Raw genomic sequence first — 21,585 nt, forward strand, 5'->3', positions numbered from 1 at the left:
GAAGCAGCAAACCATTCTTAAACCTACAGGGTGGTTTTGCCTAGAGGCACGTTCAGGCTTTTCTTGGTTCGTATGCTAGAGGAATAGGAGTGCCCCTCTGCTCTTGTCACAGATAAGCTCCTTCACCTGGATTCTTCCATTATGCAACATGGGTGTCAGATTCGGCCTCTGTTTTACCATCGAACTCGGATACAAGGTTAATTTAATTGTTTGACAGCTCCAGCAGTCTCTCCCTGCTCCTTTGTAATAGTGCCGAGAGAACAAAGAGGTCTCAGATATTATCTTCAGACAAGAGAATCTCTTGCTTGGCAATTTTCATGCTGTCAAATATGAGATTGTTAAGGAACTTATCAGTAGGTGGGTTTTGATCAATATTTTGTTAAAGCAAAGACAATTACATACCAATTTAGCAAATATATGACGAGCTTTCAGGAAAATACTTTCTGACACAATCTCGAGGCTCCTGTTCAGAAAGCCACTCTCCTTTTCAAGTGAAATACCAATGTTTTCAACATGCAAGCCCTTGCAAACTTTTGACAGGGCGCATTCTACTTAAAAATAGAGCCAAGAAGAGCTAACATGATCTCCCATGGACTCAAATTTAGGGCGTGTGCTAAAATGAATGCTTGGCCCACATGAAGTTGCATCAACTTCTTTCTGCTTATTCCTGTTTTATTTAAAATCTTTGGCATCAATAGGGAATGATAGCTGGGTTACACAGTGAGTGAGAGAGGATGTGAATGACTGCTTTTCCAGGGTGTGATATAGTAACCTTCCTCATTCCTTGACAGGGCTTCACCCAGCTGTGGAAGACCTCTAGGAACCAATTGTCAACTTTTGCCAGGGGAAATATTCACCTGTCACATTCGCCTTTCCCCTCTAGGAGTTCATTACCACCCTGGTAGGTGAAGTCAGACTGGAAGGGAGAGACTGGTCCAAGGAAAAAGAGTTAAGACATGTTAAGCAGAGTTTTGTGCAGTGGTTCCTTGGGTGCTTTTTGGTTTTACATGAAAAGCAGCTGACTGAAGTTGCATCTACGAGTGCAGGAGGAAGTGCCGGATTTATGTATAAGCTAAACAAGCTATAGCTTAGGGCCCCATTCTCTTGGGGGCCCCCTAAAAAAATAAAGTAAAAAACCTGGATGTACATTTACAAAATATAAGATAAAAAGCAAATAAAATAAAACCTACCTACAGCAACAGTGTTTTGTGTTGTGTAGGCTCCTGTGATGTAAGTCATGGGCCCCGCCTGCTAGCCTGCTCCCTAAAATATCACTGGTTTGCTCATTTCTATATATAGGGTGCCTACATTCTGCATGTGCAAATGGCTTTAGATACCATAAATTACATAATAAATAATAATAATAATAATAATAATAATAATAATAATAATAATAATAATAATTTATTATTTATACCCCGCCCATCTGGCTGGGTTTCCCCAGCCACTCTGGGCAGCTTCCAAAAGAATATTAAAATACTGTGATACATCAAACATTAAAAGCTTCCCTAAACAGGGCTGCCTTCAGATGTCTTCTAAAAGTCTGGTAGTTGTTGTTCTCTTTGACATCTGGTGGGAGGGCGTTCCACAGGGAGGGCGCCACTACCGAGAAGGCCCTCTCCCTGGTTCCCTGTAACTTGGCTTCTCGCAGTGAGGGAACTGCCAGAAGGCTCTCGGAGCTGGACCTCAGTGTCCGGGCAGAACGATGGGGGTGGAGACGCTCCTTCAGATATACTGGACCGAGGCCATTTAGAGCTTTAAAGGTCAGCACCAACACTTTGAATTGTGCTCGGAAACGTACTGGGAGCCAATGTAGGTCTTTCAAGACCGGTGTTATATGGTCTTGGCAGCTGCTCCCAGTCACCAGTCTGGCTGCTGCATTCTGGATTAGTTGTAGTTTCCGGGTCACCTTCAAAGGTAGCCCCACGTAGAGCGCATTGCAGTAGTTGCATATAGCATATATTCAACACAAAAAAGCAGCAACAATTTGTTGTTGACAAAGGACAGCTGGACATGTAAACAGCTCCATTACCTCCAGTAGCTTAGGGCCTCATCAAACCTAAATTCACCCTGGCAGGAGGGACAGGGTGAAGAGGGAGTGCTTTTCTTTTCCTCTGGTGATCTTTGCTCCTGACAAAATTGCTCCCTGTCCTCCCCTTTCCCTTTTTTTTAAGAAGAGGTACAGCAGTGGTGGGGAACATCTGGCCAGGAGGCCTACTAAGTCCTGCCAGACCTCTTCATTTGGTCTATGAGGCCATTTTCGCCAAGTCACAAGCCCAGCTGCTCTACTTCTGATGTCATAGATGACATCAGGTGTCGGGCAAGTAAAGACTCAGCTGGACCAAAAAGGGATTTGCAAGCCCCAATGATCAGCTGATCCAATACCTATCTACACTTCTTTCCATTCCTGTTTCAATTTCCTTCTCTTCTAAAGGGCCCCAAAGAGAAGAGGCGATGAACCACAGCCGTAGTTAATCACAATGGTAAAGTGCTTCCCTGCTGGACAGAGCAAACTTTAAATGGCATAGGAAAGACGGAGCTAAATTTCTGATCCAAGAATCCACCAGGGCTTTCTTTTCAGCCGGAACTGGCCGGAACTAAGTTCCGGCACCTCTCAGGTGGGCACCATTGGCATTCTAAGGGAGTGAGGGAGGTGTTCATGGTGAGTTCCGGCACCTTTTTTTCTAGAAAAATAGCACTGGAATCCGCCATGTGTTGGTCTTCACAATTAGGTGAATGTGCCATTTTAATAACAAAGTGAAATAACTTGCTAATTGTTTTCATTAATTTAATATTTTCTGAAGCATCTGTTTAGAATGAAGCAGAGAGATCTGAATGAAATCCCACTGAACTGTGGCTTTTAGAGGGTGAAACATAATGCATAGCGTGTGTTTTTTTTTAATCAGCTAAACAGCTTAGGAGAAGTAGGAGAAGTCATACTTTCAATATAGACACAGCAGCTTTAATTACCCATGGTTGTTATACTATAAAAAGCATTGAAGAGCCATCAGCAGTTCAGCCGATTTGCCAAGATGAGCTCCTTTCATTTTATGTAGGATCTGCTTTTGACATCTCCCAGCTGAAAAAGCCCAAACATCCTCACAATATTAAAGACTTATATTGTCTTCTGCTGGAAACGGTGAAAGCAGAGTAATACAATGAACTGTCAAATAAATAAATAAAATAAAAACATTTCCTTTGTGGTTACTTTTGAGATGGCAGACAACTGCATCAAACAGCACAAGCCAAGAGACTTATATCCAGAATTCACATTCACCATGGTTTTGAGCTCTATGCAGCCAACATAAGATTCTGATCTTTACAGGGATGCTGTGAGCTATTCTTCAGCAGCCAGTCTCCCATGCAGAGAGCTTTTTGTGTGGTTCGACTCATTATCAATACAATACTGCCATCAGAAGAATTCAATATATCTGTCTTCAGTTATTCGAACAATGCATCCTAGATACCAAAGGATGACCTGCTGCACATTAGGGTCTACTTTATGTAGATTTATTTACTGATCCCTTATTCCACGCCAGTCTCCAACCTCCCTTCTCTCAGTGTCCCCTCATCAGATCCAGACACCATCTTTGTCCAGCCAGCCTTTGACAGGCATCAACTGCAGAAGTTGGAGTCCTGTTCTCACACCAAAAGGAGTGATGGACAATACACACTTCAGCATTGAAATATTGTCTAAAGCAGACTGGGCAATGCACACTTTTATCAAGATAAGTTGACTTGATCCCCAAATCCTGATAGATCATTCTGAGAGACTTGAGGAAATTGTTTGGTGTATTTCCCAAATTATCTCAATAATTATCTGAGCAACAAGCACATTACACACAGAAAGTTGGATGCCTCCCATAACATTTTCTAGTTCAATTCTTCAATCACCTCCTCCATCTCCACTTGTGACATTAGCACTGCTGATGCAATGGGGAGATAAAACTAAAACAGCATTTTATCACAGATCAACATCCGTATCTCTTGGCAGGAAACAAATGACCACAGGGGCTTTATAATGCCCTCAGGCACAGGAGCTTTTGCAGTAATCTGTGACAAATAAAGGAGGCATGTTATGGAACTAACTCCTAACAGATTATGGTACAAATGAAAGATTCTATGCATTTTCAGTGGCACTTGCAAAAAGAGAGAAACAGATGCCCAGAGGGAAAATGTGTACATTTAAAATGCCACTGCATGCCTTCTAATACATATCCCTGCTCCTCATAAAAGTAGCATTTCAGAATTCAGTCCGGATCGTCTGCAACTTCAAATCAATAAAAGGTTGGGGGTTTTTTTATCAGCCGCAATCAGCACTGAAAAATGCACTTGATTTCTAGCCATACAACAAAGCGGCGTGGACTGAGTAATTATGCATATGAGGGAATTTAGAAAACAAGAGGCATTTTAGCAAGTTTGAACGATGTATGAACAAGCAAAATTGGGACATTGCTGAAAAGTGAAACAGAATGCTACTTTATTGGGTTGGGGAAAAGGGAACGAGAACAATTATTAGTTGATATGATTTGGAGCCTAATCACTGTTCCTTTTGAAATGGCTGTGACAAAATTTAATGCTTAGGATTTGTCAGTTCACACATGCTGGCCCTGGCCCTCTCCCTGCCAGGTATGCACCTGTGACTACAGGACAATGTGCTAGCATGAACTCGGAAGCACATGGACACAGCTACAATGACTCCCACAACTGTGGCTGGAACAGAACCTCTGCTTGCTGTATTCATGAACTGCCCAGGTCACTAACCTATCTCCAGGTGCTTGTAAACACAAAGAGAGATACACCCATGGCTGATGAGGGTATGTGGCTGTAGAGGCTGCAATCCTAGACACACTTACCTGAGAGTAAGTCCCCTTGAACTCAGTGGGGTTTGCTTCTTAGCAGAAAAGGTAAAGGTAAAGGACCCCTGACCATTAAGTCCAGTTGTGGACGACTCTACGGTTGTGGCGCTCATCTCGCTTTACTGGCCAAAGGAGCTGATGTTTGTCCACAGACAGTTTTTCTGGGTCATGTGGCCAGCATGACTAAGCCGCTTCTGGTGAAACCAGAGCAGCGCATGGAGACACAGTTTACCTTCCTGCTGGAGTGGTACCTATTTATCTAATTGCACTTTGACGTGCTTTCGAACTGCTAGGTTGGCAGGAGCTGGGACCAAACAACGGGAGCTCACCCCATCATGGGGATTTGAACCACCAACCTTCCAATTGGCAAGCCCAAGGCTCAGTGGTTTACACCACAGCACCACCCGCGTGCCCTAGCAGATCTGTTTAAAAAGGTAAAGGTACCCCTGCCCATACGGGCCAGTCTTGACAGACTCTAGGGTTGTGCGCTCATCTCACTCTATAGGCCGGGAGCCAGCGCTGTCCAGAGACACTTCCGGGTCACGTGGCCAGCGTGACAAGCTGCATCTGGCGAGCCAGTGCAGCACACGGAACGCGTTTACCTTCCCGCTAGTAAGCAGTCCCTATTTATCTACTTGCACCCGGGGGTGCTTTCGAACTGCTAGGTTGGCAGACGCTGGGACCGAGCGACGGGAGCGCACCCTGCCGCGGGGATTCAAACCGCCGACCTTTCGATCAGCAAGTCCTAGGCGCTGAGGCTTTTACCCACAGTGTCACCTGGGTCCCAGCAGATCTGTTTACTTCTCTCCAAATGCTTCACACTGGCTGCATCATGCTTAGTGTGACCTCAGAGGCTACTGTGCCAGGAAACCCAAACTTGCTTTCCTAGACATTGCTTGAGAGGCCGTTGGAATGGAATGAGAGGTTAATAATTTGAGGAATTCAGAATTTGAGTACACTTCTCCCATCAGTAGATGTGAAGATGACATCAGTGGGAAGGGCTGCCAACTCTGATAGGATTGCCAGCTACAGCCATTTGTGGACTGAGAGAGCCTGGCATCAGCAATTCATACTATGGTGACCTCATGTTTGGATCGTTGCAATGCTATCTGCAGGAGGCTACTCTTGAAAATAGTTCAGAAGCTGCAGGTAGTTCAGACAGGATCAGTTATTAATTGGGGCAGGAAGCTGAGAGAACGCAACACCAGACTGAATTGGCTGCTGGTAAGCTACCGGGCTCTGTTCAAGGTGTTGGTAAATGTCTATAAAGCTCTAAATGGCTCAGGGCCCAACTATCTCCAGGAGTGCCTCCTCCAAAACCAGCCATTTTTGATCCTTATGATCCATGGAGCGGTGGGAAGGGCTCTGAGAACTGATGAAGGGACTTGTAGAAGAATCTTTTCTGTAGTGTGGCCTCAACTTTGGGACAATGTCCCCTTGCATCTGTCCCCTTCATTGTTGGCAGACAGTCATCCATGAAAGACACTTTGGTTTACCAAAGTCTAATAGGGTAATATTTGTCCTGAACAGCAGTCTACAGGGTTTTACTCACTCTATGAACATTTTAGTTCTGTACTACATGCAGTGTTGTTGTTTATCCTTTGTTGTTCATTGGCCTGGGCTCTGTGGAAAGAATGGCAAGTCATACACAACAACAACAACAACAACAACAACAACAACAACAACAACAACAACAATGCAGAGATTAGAATTCTGTCATTTGGTGGTTATTTTCACGGGAAGCACTGAGATTTTATCATGGCACCACTTGACTTGTTTTCTGGGCTGATGGGAAGCTGAAAAAACATTATTCCTATATGAAAACTGCTGAGCAGCTATATCCACAAAAGAAATGAAGACAGCAGTCAAGCTGCCTGATTCTCTTTCATCTTGAATTTCGAAGACACATTACATAACATTGTTTTCTATATTTGCAGAAGTACTGAGTGAATTTCAGGACCCCAGGGGATACAGACAAAAATGTGTTGCGCCTTGGGCCGCCTTAATCAGCTCATCTGTTATGTATCCGTGGACTAAATGCAATTTTCAGGGCTTTCAGGACTTGGTAGGAGGTCCTGTACAAGATATCATTCTGCCTGAGGCAGAAATAGACCCAGTCCTCCTCAAGTCAAGGAGCATCATGTTGTTGTTGTTTAGTCGTTCAGTCGTGTCCGACTCTTCGTGACCCCATGGACCAGAGCACGCCAGGCACTTCTGTCTTCCACTGCCTCCCGCAGTTTGGTCAGATTCATGTTTGTAGCTTCGAGAACACTGTCTAACCATCTCGTCCTCTGTCGTCCTCTTCTCCTTGTGCCCTCCATCTTTCCCAACATCAGGGTCTTTTCCAGGGAGTCTTCTCTTCTCATGAGGTGGCCAAAGTATTGGAGCCTCAGCTTCACGATCTGTCCTTCCAGTGAGCACTCAGGGCTGATTTCCTTAAGAATGGATGCGTTTGATCTTCTTGCAGTCCATGGGACTCTCAAGAGTCTCCTCCAGCACCATAATTCAAAAGCGTCAATTCTTCGGCGATCAGCCTTCTTTATGGTCCAGGTCTCACTTCCATACATCACTACTGGGAAAACCATAGCTTTTACCATACGGACCTTTGTTGGCAAGGTGATGTCTCTACTCTTTAAAATGCTATCTAGGTTTGCCATTGCTTTCCTCCCAAGAAGCAGGCGTCTCTTAATTTCGTGGCTGCTGTCACCATCTGCAGTGATCATGGAGCCCAAGAAAGTAAAATCTCTCACTGCCTCCATTTCCTCCCCTTCTATTTGCCAGGAGGTGATGGGACCAGTGGCCATGATCTTCATTTTTTTGATGTTGAGCTTTTGATGTTTGTGCTCTCCTCTTTCACCCTCAATAAAAGGTTTTTTAATTCCTCCTCACTTTCTGCCATCAAGGTTGTGTCATCTGCATATCTGAGGTTGTTGATATTTCTTCCAGCAATCTTAACTCCGGCTAGGGATTCATCCAGCCCAGCCTTTCGCATGATGAATTCTGCATATAAGTTAAATAAGCAGGGAGACAAAATACAGCCTTGTCGTACTCCTTTCCCAATTTTGAACCAATCAGTTGTTCCATATCCAGTTCTAACTGTAGCTTCTTGTCCCACATAGAGATTTCTCAGGAGACAGATGAGGTGATCAGGCACTCCCATTTCTTTAAGAACTTGCCATAGTTTGCTGTGATCGACACAGTCAAAGGCTTTTGCATAGTCAATGAAGCAGAAGTAGATGTCTTTCTGGAACTCTCTAGCTTTCTCCATAATCCAGCGCATGTTTGCAATTTGGTCTCTGGTTCCTCTGCCTCTTCTAAATCCAGCTTGCACTTCTGGGAGTTCTCGGTCCACATACTGCTTGAGCCTTCCTTGTAGAATTTTAAGCATAACCTTGCTAGCGTGTGAAATGAGTGCAATTGTGCGGTAGTTGGAGCATTCTTTAGCACTGCCCTTCTTTGGGATTGGGATGTAGACTGACCTTCTCCAATCTTCTGGCCACTGCTGAGTTTTCCAAACTTGCTGGCATATTGAGTGTAGCACCTTAACAGCATCATCTTTTAAAATTTTAAATAGTTCAGCTGGAATACCATCACTTCCACTGGCCTTGTTATTTGTCAAGGAGCATCATACCCAAAGCTGGTTCAAGTTATTTTGGTACCTGGGACAGAAAACCCCCAACTGCCTCTCCCCAGGAGTAACAACAACAACACATTACAAACTAATATTTGTACACCAAATATAAGATTTGATTCAGAAGAAGAAGAGGAAGAAGAGTTTGGATTTGATATCCTGCTTTATCATTACCCAAGGGAGTCTCAAAGCGGCTAACATTCTCCTTTCCCTTCCTCCCCCACAACAAACACTCTGTGAGGTGAGCGGGGCTGAGAGACTTCAGAGAAGTGTGACTGGCCCAAGGTCACCCAGCAGCTGCATGTGGAGGAGCAGGAACGCGAACCCGGTTCACCAGATTACGAGTCCACCACTCTTAACCACTACACCACACTGGCTCTCAGTTTGATAACTCATAAAGTGGTCCAATTTGGCTTAAGTCCAAATCAGCACTTTATTTTGGAAAAATGGCAGCTCCATGTCTTCATATACACTATTATATATTATTTATATAATATATATATATATATATATATATATATATATATATATATATTATATAAATAATATTATTATATATATATTATTATATATATATTATTTTCTTACATGGCTAAAACTCTTTTATGTTTTGACAGAACTGTGTGAGATTCAAAACCCATTCCGAGTGGCTAAAGCTTACAGACAAAATGGGTGCAGGATTTGATATCGCTGTTTATGCAATAAAACACGATCCTGTTTAAGGGGCGGTGGTGTTCAATGAAGGAGAGGCCAGGCCAGTGCAAATATGAACTGAGTAGCAAGAGCAAACTGTCTCCTATGCATTGTGGATTTTTGTAGGGATATTACTGAGATGTTTTGTGGGTCCCTTAGGATGTCCTGGCAGCCACACTGATGCCCACGGGCATCATATTCATGAATACTGCCTTATGTAGGCGAGCTTAGAGACAATACATTTTTTGACATCTGGACTGCTAAGGTTTTGTGAAACATTTTATGGGTTCTCATATAGATCCTGTTTTGCCTCTGACAATCCCAAAATCTCTGAGGCACCTCACTCAGGCTCAGGATTTGAGATTCATCTGAATCCAATGCAGACCCCTAAGAAGTTCAAACTATAATAGAACATGGTTTAGCAATGTGATACAGTGAAGGATTGGCATTTAATTTTTGATATTATTAAGTATCAATATTCCTGGTATTTGGCACTGTCGAGCATGGATTTGTGAAATGGAAACTGTTGGCATTCATGAGATGCACCATAGCTTTCCTTGCTGAATGTTTCTGAGACATCTAGCAACTAGAAAAATGCTTTCGTTTAGGCTACTTTGGATCCACATTATTCATTCATTTATTTTTTGTTGTTGAGAAGCAGCACTTTTGCTAGCACGGCTGACGTTCTCTATTTCCAATAATGTTGTGTCTAAGATTAGTTGTTTATTATATTGATACTTGCTTGCTATTTCCCTTTGGAATACACCTGTGGGTTCGTTAGCTGACAATCAATTGAAGCAAGCAAAGAATTTCCTGGTGGGTTCAGCAGAGGTCGGCTTTGCCTATAATTCATTAAGTTTCAAAGATTTTTTCTGAGTAAAACGGCAGGTTTTTTTTCTTTTTAAAATAAAGTAAAACCACTTTACCCTTCTCTTGATGATCAAGAAATGAAAAATTCCAGTCATGCAGCCTAGCAGTTGTTCTCCTAAAGGTAAATGTGGGGATACAAGGCCATAACTCAAGATTGAAAGGCGCTTTTTGCCAAAATATGTGCTTTCAAATATATGGACCCAGGTTCAATATCTGACATCTTCCTTCATGGGATCTTAAGGAGAAAAACCTATATATTTGATCCTAGATTGCTGCTGCTAAACTCAGTAAACAGTATAGGTCTGGTGGACCATTCATCTAATTTAGTATATCATAACATCTATCCATCACTCTGAAAAATTATACACCTGGCCCTCAGTCACTAGCCTCAATCAAGCTAATACTGAAAGCTTCTTGAAACTTTTAAAATGTGGCTTAGCATGCAAGGGAAGGCAGTGGGAATAAGTGAGCCAGCACAGTAATCATCACCACCCACATGTTGAAGGGTGAACATTTGAAGCAGACAGTCTCCTATGCTAGAAGAAGCAAAGATTATCAGAGTTGAAGCAATGATTCTTCAACATCAACTTCGTTGGACTGGTCATGTTGTTCAGATGCCTGATTATCGTCATCCAAAGCAACTACTCTATTCTTTACTTAAAAATGAAAAGTGTAATGCTGGTGGTCAACAAAAGAGGTTTAAAGACTCTCTCAAGGCAAATCTTTAAAATTGTAGTATAAACACTGACAACTGGGAAACACTGGCCTGTGAGTGCTCCAGTTGGAGAACAGCCTTTACCAAAGGTGTCATGGGCTTTGAAGATGCTTGAACTCAGGACAAAAGGAAGAAATGTGCTAAGAGGAAGGCACGTTTGGCAAATCCTCAGCGTGATCAACTCCCACCTGGAAACCTATGTCTCCACTGTGGAAGGACGTGTGGATCCAGAATTGGCATCCACAGTCACTTACGGACTCACTGTTAAAACTGTATCATTGGAAGACAATCTGACTTAGCTACGAGTGATCGCCAAAGAAGAAAAAGACTCATGGAGGGTTCATTGCCATGTTTCCCAAAATTGGGTCTCTGGCTGTTTTTGGAGTACAACTCCCATCATCCCTAGCTAGCAGGACCAGTGATCAGGGATGATGGGAACTGTAGTCCAAAAACAGCTGGAGACCCAAGAGAGGGAAACACTGCTCTGTCATAAAGGCCAAACGGTGTAAAAGAAGAAGAGAAGAAGAGTTTGGATTTGATATCCTGCCTTTAACTCCCCTTAAGGAGTCTCAAAGCGGCTCACAATCTCCTTTCCCTTCCTCCCCCACAACAAACTCTCTGTGAGGTGAGTGGGGCTGAGAGACTTCAGAGAAGTGTGACTAGCCCAAGGTCACCCAGCAGCTGCATGTGGAGAAGCGGAGACGCGATTATGAGACTACCGCTCTTAACCACTACACCACATTGGCTCCCTGTGTCACACGTTCACCTTTCAACTTGGGGAGGACAACTAGAACAGTGTCCCGGGTGGTGGAGCCAAAGCAGTCATCCCTGCTGTCCTCTCACATGTGGCTACTTGAATGCCTGTCAAGGGCTTCATCTGAGTGGAGGATGGTGCCCCATTCTGATTACGGTGGCTATAATAATAATAATTTATTATTTATACCCCACCCATCTGGCTGGGTTTCCCCAGTTACTACAGGCGGCTCCCAACAGAAAATCAAAAACACAATAAAACATCAGACATTATTTCTCCCCGTCTTTTGGTTTGCCTTAACTTGGAGAGCTTATCAAGATTGTACTCCTTAACACCTCCCAAGTTCTAAAAGTGAGTTGCTAGTCAAATATGAACAAAGACTGCTCTTCATACCTCCTAAGACTATGTATATATAAAAAAGACCCTCATCATATTTTTTCCATTTTCTAAAATATTGATTTTCCCCCTAATGCATTTGTTCAGTGACACTTTTATTACCAGACACCATCTTGCTTAACTACAAAGCTGATGTAGCATACAAGCTGCACCTTGTCATTGACACATAAACTTTACTTATTCATTTGCATCAAAGTCAGAACACGAGCAACTATGCGCCTTTCAGCCGGTTATTGCTCTGACAGCAAGGAGAAATGCTAAAGCTGAAAGGCTGCTCTCAGGGACAAATTGCAGGGACAAACACACAAACGCATACACTGTAGCCCAATGAATCTTCTGATTTAAAAGCTGCTTTGGATCAGAGTCTCTGTCTACAAGTTGCTGTGGGTTCAAGAGGACCCTTGTGCTCCTGTCCTGCATGTGATCTTCCTGAATGCATCTGGTTGGTCTCTTTTTATACATTGTTTTCACTATCCCTTAATATATTCTCTCTCTCCTGTATTCATGCTCTGGTTAGAGAACTGCATCACTTAATCTGGCAGAGTGAAAATTTCAAAAGATTAGCTATGTTTTAGTTCATGTATTGGTTTGGAAAGTATGAAATAGATAGCTTGTATGAAAATGTGAACTGAGGAAATCTATCTCCCCCCCCCAAAAAAAAACCAACCCTGGGTCAAATAGGGCAATAGTTCGTTGCTAGGGAATCTCAAAGTTTCCTTAACAAAGTCAAATAAGGATTGTTAAAAAAAAAGAAGAAAAAAAAGATTGAGTTTCTGCAATTTCCTTTTCACAAAATAGTAAAAACAAAAAACAGATTCTTAAATTTTAAGCGGGAACCTCACATCTTAAGAAAACTTTGCACATATTATCTGTGAGAATTAAACGCCCGATAGTAAACTCAGTCCTTTACAGTAGGATGCAGCAGAAGCAACTGTGGTTGGAATAGTAACATCAAAGGTTTTATTTATAAAGCAAATAACAAAACAACAAGACGACTCTCACATCCATCTTCTTCAGCAGAGGAGAGCAGAGAGGGAGGAGACATTTAAATAGTTCCCATATTCATACATCAATTAAGCAATTAAAGACAACCCGCAACGTTATGCAATGTGAGAATGAGACATTACAATACTAACAGTATCATGGGCCACATATAATGCAAAATTTCCCCCTCTTTTTTAAAAAAAAACTAAAATTATGCCACTGCAAGTGTATCTTGATCTATCCATATTCCCCTAAATGTTGAACCATCCCTGTATTCTGATTATAAGCTTTATGAGCCTCTATTGCCATGCCAACACATTCTTTATTTTCCCCATGGTGTCCAGATAAATAATGTCACACTGTTGGTAACCTTAATTGCAAGCCATATTGGAATTAGCTGCTTTAAGCAATTATGTGATCATTATATGCATTGGACTCCAAAGACTCGAGATATAATGAGCTTGGAAATACAACACAGAACTGCAGAAACTTATGTACCAATTTAAGGCTACATATTCCAATGGACCGGAAGACAGAAATAGAATTTTATGGTTTGACTGAATGCTAAAATCCACTTTCACACATCCCTAGGTTGCCATTGAGTGCTGGAACTGAGGAATTTGGAGGGAAGCTACAAGAGTTTGAATAAGGCTCACGAAAGCTGCGTATGTATGTGTTATACATCCCGGATGATTTCCCCTTCACAGTTCATGCCATATGGTAGCTGTAAACGATAATTCAGCTCTCGCATAAGTGTATGCAGTTTTAATTATATAATAATAATGCCACAGGCTCCCCGATCAAAGCTTGCTTCCATCCATATTGCAAGCTGAGTGTGCATCTGCCCCATGGTTTTATTAATCATATGCTGGACTTCCTTTTAACAAACTCCTGGGGCAACTAACAGTCAAGAAAACAATAACGTCACAGACAATAAAATCAACAGAAGAAGAGCAGGACATTTTGGTAGCAGGAAATCAATTCAGCCAGCTTGGTAAAGCCTGAGAAAATATTCTGTGGAAAAGATGTGAGAGTAGGTGGCTGGTGAGCCTCTCTGGAGAGGGCATTTCGAAGGGGAGACACCGCAGCTAAAAAGAAGTTGTTGTTGTTGTTGTTGTTGTTGTTGTTGTTGTTGTTGTTGTTGCTGCTGCTGCTGTTGTTGTTGTTGTTGTTGTTGTTGTTGTTGTTGCTGCTGTTGTTGTTGTTGTTGTTTTCTATCCTGCCATTCTTTCAGAAAGGAGCCCAGGATAGTAAGCATACCTACAACAAACCATTTTCTAACCCCCCCCCCCCCGGCAGCATTTCAAATAGTCTTAAAAGAGTCACGGTCCCACCATTTAAGCCCAAGGGGCTCCAATAACATCATCAGGAGCAAGAGAGGACATAGACATCTTTGGGAGCTTTCCCCTAAACTTTTCAGAGTCTGCACCCTTTGCACAATGTTCAAAATGGGATTGGTTAAAAACTGACCTCCCACCTGCTCCCAAAGGTGGATGAATCCGAATCTGTCTTGGATTCAAACAATTACTTTTCCGTGCAGGTTTCTGGCTTTCACTGCCTCCCTTGCCAACTTCTAGACCATGGGTAGGCAAACTAAGGCCCGGGGGCTGGATCCAGCCCAATCACCTTCTAAATACAGGTTGCGGATGGTCCGCGAATCAGCATGTTTTTACATGAGTAGAATGTGTGTTTTTATTTAAAATGCATCTCTCGGTTATTTGTGGGGCATAGGAATTCATTCATTCCCCCCCCCCCAAAAAAAAATAGTTCGGCCCCCCACAAGGTCTGAGGGACAGTGGACCGGCCCCCGCTGAAAAAGGTTGCTGACCCCTGCTCTAGACATTTAATACAACCCAGTGCGCCCAAACCTTTTCTCTCACTCTTATACAAACACACACGCACACATGGGGGGGGGGCACAAAAAGATATCACAAAAAGAGGCAGCTTAAATAAAACAATGAAAGGAAGCAAATGTAGACAATTTTTCTTGTCTGAACAATTCCAGTCTCAAAATTTGGGCTTTCTTTTAATAAAAGTTGGCCTGTTTTGGCTCGCAGGCACCTATTTTGCCCAACATTGTTCAAGATGGTAGCATCAAGATGAAGTCCCCCACAGCGTTAATCAGCAGCTGCATTACCAAAGGATTCAGCAATAATATTCCCCTTCTTTGCTTATCACCAAATTAGAATTATTCTGGCCACCTAATGTGTTTACAGAAGCAAGGGGAGAATAGCAGCACCGCTTAGAAATGCAATTGCTTTTTCTCATGAAAGGCTGCAGAATAATTACAAGCTAAATACCGAGGACATTTTAAAAAGAGGGTGGCAGGGCATGTTAGGGGTGTAATGTACTATATAATGCAACAAACTATATGGCTAAAAGATCAATTTTCTCTGAAACTGTAGCTATAAATAAATGCTGTGAAAACAAACATTAGAATCAAATAAGAGAGCTGTCGAGAGTTTGTAATGTAAACTTTGTTTTGATATGCCCTCTGGCTTCAGACCTAAATCAGCAATTCACTGAACATAAAACAGGTGACATTCCCCCTCCCCTGAAAGCTCTGAGTGCCAGAAATTCCATATTAAGCAAAATTAAACAAAATCTTCATGTTTGTCTATGTTATCCAATTCTTTGTACACCTCAAATCAGGTCCTCCCTTAAAGAGGGCACGTATTGTGGTGAGATCCGGCAAACCGACACCCTGTGTTGTGGATGGGTACAATCAGTCAGCCACAACACCCGATTGGTAGGTCCCTCGAAGCTGGGTACAATCTGGCCAATGGGATGCAGTCCAAACAGTTCGAGGGACCTATTTATGCCCATGCACGTGACCCAGAGCTTCCTCTTTCGGCGCGTGCATTCAGAACACCTGCCCACCTCTCCCTACTTTTAGGGCTTTGCTCTTGACCATGCTATGCTGTCGTCTGTCATCTGTCATTGGGACAGGGGCACGGCAGGAATTTCCCCCACTTGGCTGATTGGCTGTTGCCATTTGGGTTTTGCCTGCCACGTAGCAAATCGTCACAACTTGTAAGGTTGCGGATAGGCTCTGGTTCAGGTGATAGGGATGGGAGAATGCTCTCGCCATCCCTATGTGAAGGGTATTCCATTAAAGGAATCCAGGGACTCGATGGTTTGGTCAACCCCTGAGAGGGGGTTGTGCCCGAGTCCAGGGGGGACATTTGGGTGGCGGAGGTAGCCCGTTCCTGGCTTTCCGCTTATCCGGGTGTTCACCCTTGGCTGACCTATGCTGGTGACCTGGGTCGGCGCTACCTGCATGGCAGGGAGCTAGTCAAACCAGAGCCTATGCAGCCAGTCACTTTCTGTAATCAATTTGTGGCCTAAATTCTGCCAAAAAACCAAACCAAAAATTTGAGTCATGTGTGAATTTATTTAGGGGGGAGGTTTCAGGGTCTGAACACGCAATTAGGGCTAAGCCCGAAGCACTCACAGAGTTCTGCTTTCTCTTTCACATACAGGAAGCATCAGCTGCTGTTTTCAATTAACTCGTAATTCCCCAACAAGCTATACAGCGAGCTCAAACCAGCATGCCTGATCCACATGAATACTGCCCAGTTCCTTTTTAGTGCTTAGCTGGCCACCTGTCCTACTTTGCAGAGGACAATCCTCTTTTTGCAGGAGTTCTCTGTTTGAAGATGAAGAAGCATAAGAAGAGAGAGCAGGAAGGACCTTGAACCTGTCCATCTATGGTTAGCATAAAAGAACTACATTGGCTCCCAGTATGTTTCCAAGCACAATTCAAAGTGTTGGTGCTGACCTTTAAAGCCCTGAACGGCCTCGACCTAGTATACCTGAAGGAATGTCTCCACCCCCATCGTTCAGCCCTGAGGGTCTTCTGGTGGTTCCTTCACTGTGAAAAGTGAAATTACAGGAACCAGGCAGAGGGCCTTTTCAGTAGTCGCACCCATCCTGTGGAATGCCCTCCAGTCAGATGCCAAGGAGATAAATAACTATACAGCCTTTTGAAGACACAAAGTAGTTTTTAATGGATGATGTTTGATTGCGTTTTTACTATTTTTGTTGGGAGCTGCTCAGAGTGGCTGGAAACAACCCAGCCAGATGTGCAGCATATAAATAATGTATTATTATTATTATTATTATTATTATTATTATTATTATTATTATGCATCTGGACAGCCAACAGAGCAGGTGCACAGGTCACCTTCCACACTATGGCATTTCTCTTTAGAACTTAGTCCTTATTTCTACATCTGCATCTAGGCACAAAAGTTAACAAATGCCAAGTTATGCAAATCTGTGCCTTCTTTTGCTCCTTTTTGTTCCTGTTTTTGTATGTCGCCACTGTCTCCAGGATTGGAGCCCCACCAAACTCATGGCCCTCAAGTTCAGTTTTGAAGACTCCTTCACCTACAACTTTCTGCAGACCCAAGAAGCTGAAAATGGTTGCATTTGCCCATTTGTCCATTTCTACTATCTTGAACTGGCAGATATTTAGGGATTTGAGCATTGTGGTGAAAGCCCAATCCATTCTAAATTGGTCTTGCCCTTTCAAAGGAAGCCAGCAAAGCTTTTGCACAGAACCTCATCCCACAGCAGCAGTTTCTAAAGTTAGCTATGCTTTGTATGAAACTGTGCTTCTTTCTTGTCTATTCTCAACTCTCTGCCTATCAATTTTAATGAGTGGCCTGAAATACTAATATAATGAGACACATAGAGAGACAGAGAGAAATCTCTTTCTCCTCCGTAAGCACTTCATACTATCGATAAATTTATAAACTGCTATAGTGTACTCCTTAATCATCTTCCCCTCCAAACTAAAAAAAAAAATTGCAAATACTTTATTACCCTTCCCTTGCAGTTAAGATGCTCAAAGTGGATAGTGTCATTATACAGCTGAGTCACCAGGTGGCGCTAAAGTTAGCTGTACCTTTGTAGAGTCAGGAGTTCCCTGGGCTATTATGGTCTTGTTTAAGAGAGACAACAATGGTCTCACCATCCCTCGTCATTTCAGTTGCTCTTTTCTGTCTTTCCCAGGAAACAATCCTGAGGTGAGGCGACCAGAACTGAATCCCAAAATGTGACTCCATCGTATTTCATATATCTGAAACATTTATATTCAGCCATTCCACCTGAAAGGGTGTGTGTGCAAGATGTCCAACCACAGTCTCAAGTTATAACATGCTTAAATAAATCACGTTTAACAGAGCTAAATAAAAAACAAACAAACCCTGCAAACTGACAGTCCGGCATAAAAGCAATAGAACAAGAGAAATAGCACTAAAAGAATACTGCCAGTTTTATTTCCTAATAATTCCCAACATTTACTTTGCCTTTTTCACTGCCACTGCACACCAAGTTGACGTTTTCATTGAGCTATCCATTCCCCTCCACCTGCCGATCTCTGTCCTTCCTGGTTAGTCACAGCAATATCAAATCTCATATGGGTATATGCATGATATTAGAGCACTGATATTTTTTTACAAAAATTGCTCTGGTATGAAATTCACTGTGCCCTTACATACAAATTACCAGCAGACGTATGAAACCCTGTAGCAATACCTTTCCAGTTGGCCCTTGGCATGGAACAAGTGGTATTACCAGGAAATTATCACTTGGCAGTGCCAGCCAAGACATTTTGTTGTCTGAAGTGGGGCATGGCTGGCACTGCCTCCCTGCTATAGCAAACAAATATTGCTTCACTATTCCTGACTTTATATATTTCTTCCACTCACCATGGTGTCAACGGAAGCAGGACACTTCACTCTGCAACAAGGTGTCAGTAGTCTTCTACTGCTGACTGAACAACCTGAATTTAGTTTCCAGGGACCTCCTGACTATATTTTCCAGTGTTGCTGCTGCTGTGCAGTATTTGCCACCTGAGGCAGCTGCCTCAAATTTCCTAATGATAGGGCAGGGCTGGCTTAGGTTTAAATCCCTGCTCAGGAACTATAGCATGGCCTAGCTTACTTTGCAGGGTTGCTCTAAAGATAAAAGGGAAAGAAACCATGTGTACCGCCTTGAACAGCTTGGGAGAAAAATAGTAATAAATTATTCTGTGTTATCCCCTTTTTATGAAATGGATTTTCCACTGTGTGTTAAACTCTCCCAGCAAACAAGCTCTGATGCTCTCAGCTTACCATGCTCTACCACAATGGCTCTCATCCTGTACACTAGGGCTCCCCAAACTTGGAAACTCTCTGGCTGTTCTGGACTACAATTCCCATCATCCCTGACCAGTGGTCTTGCTAGCTAGGGATGATGGGAGTTGTAGTCCAACAACAGCTGAAGACCTAAGTTTGGGAAACCCTGCTCTACACAGATAACCAAAGCTCCTGCACAGTGTGCTTATTCTGCCCCCTGCTGCAGCCAGTAATTGAGCCTAGGGGGTGAAACACACTCTTAATCCTAGGGCTAGTTACTCAGATCAGATGACTCAGCTGTTACAGCTAAACCTGGAATACGACCCACTGTCTGGCTTAACGTAATCAGCCATTTAAATTTAGAACTGAGCTAAAGGCTCAGATAAAAATTGGCTGTCTATGAATTGTTTTAAAATTTAGGTAAGCTAAGTCTCTGGAACTCAAAAACAAATGGTTAAAAGCTCAAGATTATGTAACTTCCATAATTTAGCTTAAAAATGAAAGGAGACAGGTAGATTCTAACAGATACCCATCTACACACCTTCTACATTTAGTTTCATGGTGTGGCTTTGCATCAAGGTTACAAACTCTCATTTTGATAAGGGTTTTCAAGCCCTGCTTCCAACAGCCATTCAGGACCCATTACTACCTGGAGCAAAGAAATCTCCTCCTCTGTGCTTCTGGATCTTCTCAAGTCTCTTTCCACCTGTCTTTTTACACTAACTCTCTTATTCATGCACTTTCTTGCAAGTTTATTATACTTTTTTGGACACCGTTCAAGTCTTTTTGACTTGCTGATGTGTTCGCCCCCGTCCCCCAAAAACGATTTAAGTATTAGTATTACTACCACCATTAACTAAAACCCAGTAAATTAAGTTGGGCCTGCAAATACACTGGCAGCTTATGCAGCTGGTACATAAGTGGTGCTATTTGCTCCAATAGCTTGGAACCCACAAGAAACCAGGCAGCTGCAGTCTTCACAAGCCAAAGCTTCCAAGCTATCTTCAAAGGCAGCCCCACATAGAGTGCATTACAGTAGCCAAGCATGAATGTAATAGTGTCAAGAACGATTGTGGCTAAGTCCACTTTCTCTAGAAGGGGGTACAGCTAGGGAAGCCCTGATAGCACTGACTGCAGTAGAACTCTCAAGCTAGACTTTCGGGGGGCCATGAAACTCCATCCAAGATCGGTTCCACACCTCCATGCAGATCAGCTTCCCGACTCTACCATACCTCCGTCTTAATTTAAGATACCTACCAGAGGTCCTCCCAATATATCTGATTTAAACAGATTCATTCTGAATCAAACACCTGCCATCACCAAGGGTAGATTGTTCACTGCTTAAGTAGGCAATCATCTTAGATTGCATAATCCAGTGATATACGTTCACATGTAAAGCAGCCTTGAAAAACCAATCACAAATATAATAATTGAATCAACTGAGCCTGCATACTGCAGCAATCATACCATGACAGCTATACTGTGTCAGTTTACACACTGAAGCTATCTCATCTATCTAATGCATGTGCGTAGTGGAAACCATATGGCACATTCTGATGCCAATATTTCTCCCAGTTTTCATCTAACCTAAATGCCCCTACCTCCAGGATGATTTTTACTTTCACCACCAAGAGCTTTCAAGTCTTAGGCTTTAAGGGACTGAGAGCTTTCAAGCCATCTGCCCTTGAAAAATCTCCCCTTCCATTTAGTTCATATTATTGTATATTACTGTTCGTCATTATTAAATGTATGATCACCACTTGGTCATCATTGGAATAGCAGGGGGGAATTCGCATTCTAAAACGAGATACCTCATATAACTCACAAACCATAATACACAATTTCAATGCAAAGGTATAAAAGGCAGCGTGGCTTTTTAAAGAATGAACTGAATTCCACGTGCTGCTAAAAAAGAATCTGCACTCAAAGAATTGCGCAACCGACATTCAATATTTCTCCTTCAACCCCTCTTTCAGAAACTTTCTTTGTATGACCTCAACACCATTCCTCCATTCACAAGAGCCCCCTTACCCTTTTGAGAAGACAGAATGAGTTCCACCAAGAAATGTTGCTTGTTTCCAATCTTTGAAAGAGTTACAACTTCCTTTCTCCCACCGGCCGACTTTTAGCAAGCACCATGAATGGCATGTGTTCCTTCGGCAGTCGAGACAGATATGTAAGGGGAAGGGCACAACAGGAAAGTCGCAAAGGCATGTCTTGATAGAATAGTGGAGGCCTGTGCCAGCAGCAATATCAGGCCGTGCCAGATTCCAGGCGCTGTGTTGATCTAGCACCTGTTACGGTTCGTACACATTTGACAATCAGCTGTTCGGCTAATATTAACCAATGAAATGTCTGTTTAAAAAAATGGGGAAGTCAGTGCCTCTGCACAGAGAAGCAGATTTGTATAGATGCACAAAGATAAGCACATTTTTTTTAAAAAAAGAAAGTTTACATCCATATTGTTTCAACTACAGATGGCCATTTAAAATGGGTAACATTAGTAATGGGTGAACTCTGCTAGCTCAAATTGGAATCAAAAATTAAGTTGTCTTCTG

The 21,585-nt window shown here is 42.7% G+C and overlaps 1 protein-coding gene across 4 annotated transcripts in view; it reads right to left on the reverse strand.

Moving 5' to 3' along the window:
• The window catches only part of ARPP21 (cAMP regulated phosphoprotein 21), a 231,315-nt gene extending 210,047 nt beyond the window's left edge, over positions 1–21,268 (reverse strand). For all 4 annotated transcript variants that reach the window (XM_083404759.1, XM_083404756.1, XM_083404767.1 and 1 more), the window contains exon 1: positions 21,059–21,268. The gene's annotated coding sequence lies outside the window, so the exon portion shown is untranslated. The remainder of the gene's footprint in view (positions 1–21,058) is intronic.
• Between the last annotated feature and the right edge of the window lie 317 nt (positions 21,269–21,585).

The sequence above is a fragment of the Podarcis tiliguerta genome (assembly GCF_965153285.1).
Source record: "Podarcis tiliguerta genome assembly, chromosome: 12".
Taxonomy (NCBI): Eukaryota; Metazoa; Chordata; class Lepidosauria; order Squamata; family Lacertidae; genus Podarcis; species Podarcis tiliguerta.